Consider the following 2564-nt stretch of genomic DNA (forward strand, 5'->3'; position numbering starts at 1 on the left):
GAACATTAAAAAGACAATGTTAGTAATATTTCAATGGTAAGACAAGTTGATGTCTGGCTACCAAGAAATGTTTAATTGAAAAATAAATAACAGCAGGCAGTTACAGTACATACATGTTAAAACATTTATAATGTATTATTTTTTCCTCTCTAAATAGAGTAACGTAAATTTAGTGCCCATGAGTCCCACGTCTCCTGTAGAGTCCCGGAATGGAGTCTCCTGAAAATACGGCAGGAAAGACCATTAAGCACGAATCTCCTGAAATAAACCATCTCCCTCAAATTTATGATGATATTTGCATGCTTTTACAAGTTTTTACTACTGTATTATCAATTTTCTCTCAAGAGTTAGTGCCAATCATAATGGTTATCACCATGTACAGCAATATATATTTAGATGAAAACTCATTTAAACAGATCACCCGGATGTAGATTCTTCGAAATTGGGATTCCTAAAAAAAAATTGTGATTATAATCCCACTAGATGGATGGAAATTGCACTCCCAGACTTATATAATATAATTTTCTTTATAGGCCCTATGTCCATTTTGTTTTTTTTAATTTTGAACAATTTGGGGGTGGGGGTGACGGGTCGGCTGGGCCCTTCTTGAATCTGCCACTGGGCCTATTGTTCATTTTTTTTTTGCTTTATCATATTTTTGTATATTATGTATGAATGTTTTATCTGCTCCACTAAACGCAGGATCCTTAGTGCACGCAGTGCAGTGCAGATTTGCCTTTTTAGACCTCGTGTTTCTGCTTGATTCCTTATTGTTTTGTTTTACATTTTTCTGTATCGTCGGATGTTAAGTATTTTTGGACATAATTCACACTCTAATCGTACCTCCATGGTCTAATAGTTCACTCAATGTTAATTATTTTGTTGTTGATGACGATCAACCGAACAGAAACAGAAACAATTATGTCCGTTCTTGTAATTCTATCCTAATCCTTTCTGACAGAAGTGGCTAAAATCATGCCAACAGAAACAAGCAAAAACAATCCCAGTGTCTTCCGCGAGGAAGGTGACCGCAATTGTCCCCCAAAATCCTTAACTCATATATGAATTTATAAAAACAGAAAATGCGAGTGATCATTTAATTAGATACGGTCAAGTGTTGCCGTAATGGGGGAGCACTGGTTCACTATGAAAAGGCTCGTGTCTACGGCCTGGATTGAGATTAATGGTCTTTTTTTCAAACAAAATTCAAATAGGTGGGTACTAAACCGGGGTCAGAGACCATAGCACGTATTGACACCCTGTCAGAGCAACTCTGTTGTGTAGCAACCATATTTCTGACACTGCGGCTGCACTTCATTAGATACACAGCAGATTTCCTCGGTGAATGGGCAGTGCCGTCTCTAGACGAGTGCGCGGGAGGCGTTTGATCATGCTAGCCCCACCCCCTCCCATCACGCTCACATCAAATCATCTTATTTTGCAAGAGGCCCCCCCCCCCTTACGTGATCATCGTGTCTCCACTTTATCTTCGCGCCACTGTGAATGGGTGGATTCAATCCAAGTACTACAGCTAAACTGATTTGTTTGAGCAGGTTTTTTGACCGATTTCGACTGAATGGAAGCATCTTCTACATTGTCCTTACCAGCCACAGCATCTAGAGGGTCGTCGATGCGCAATCTTAAAACAAGTTAAATGAAGAAAATATACAGGAAACCAGCTGCTAATCCGATAATAGCAGCACCCCAGCGGCTAACAGAATCGCACCCTACCTGTGAAATAGTGAAATGATGGATGATTGTAATAATTTAACCTATAGTTTTGTTAAAGAAGTACGGAATTTAAATATGAAAAATAAATTTATGGTTTCTTTTGATGTTGAGAGCTTGTTTACAAATATTCCTCTCAAAGAAACTATTGAACTTGCTGTTAATACCATAATATGTCACAACCAAGAGCTAAAAATGTCTAAGGAAAACCTAAGTAAATTACTTTTGCTAGCCACCACGGGAACACATTTTCTGTTTAAAGGTAAATATTTTGAACAAATAGACGGGGTTAGTATGGGATCTCCACTAGCCCCCATCCTAGCGGATCTATTCATGGGAACCAACGAAAAACGATGGCTCTCTGATCCCAAGTGTCCACACTTTCTACATTATCGTAGGTATGTGGATGATACATTTTGTCTATTTAATAACCAAAGTGACGCCACTGAGTTTTTCGAATTTATCAACTCCAGACACCCCAATATATCGTCGCTCACATCACGAAATAACACAATTAAATTCAATTGTGTTAGTTCGTGAAATAAAAAAAGCGCGTCAAAATACGCGCTGTTGTCGTTAAGGACTTTTTGTGTGGTAAAGAATACAAAATTGCTTGACAACCAATACGCGCTCGTTTTGACGCGCTACTGTGATTTCACGAACTAACACAATCTACTTCGATTGTGTTAGTTCGTGATGTGAGCGACGATATGTTTCACGATGGAAAATGAAAATTGCAATAAACTAAGTTTTTTAGACGTTCTTATACATAAAGAAAATGATGGCAAAGTTAAAACAACGATATTCAGAAAAAGTACTTTCACTGGTCTCCTTTT

Source organism: Anneissia japonica, unplaced genomic scaffold (genome assembly GCF_011630105.1).
Source record: "Anneissia japonica isolate Jap-2015-1 unplaced genomic scaffold, ASM1163010v1 scaffold241_len727266_cov204, whole genome shotgun sequence".
Classification (NCBI taxonomy): domain Eukaryota; kingdom Metazoa; phylum Echinodermata; class Crinoidea; order Comatulida; family Comatulidae; genus Anneissia; species Anneissia japonica.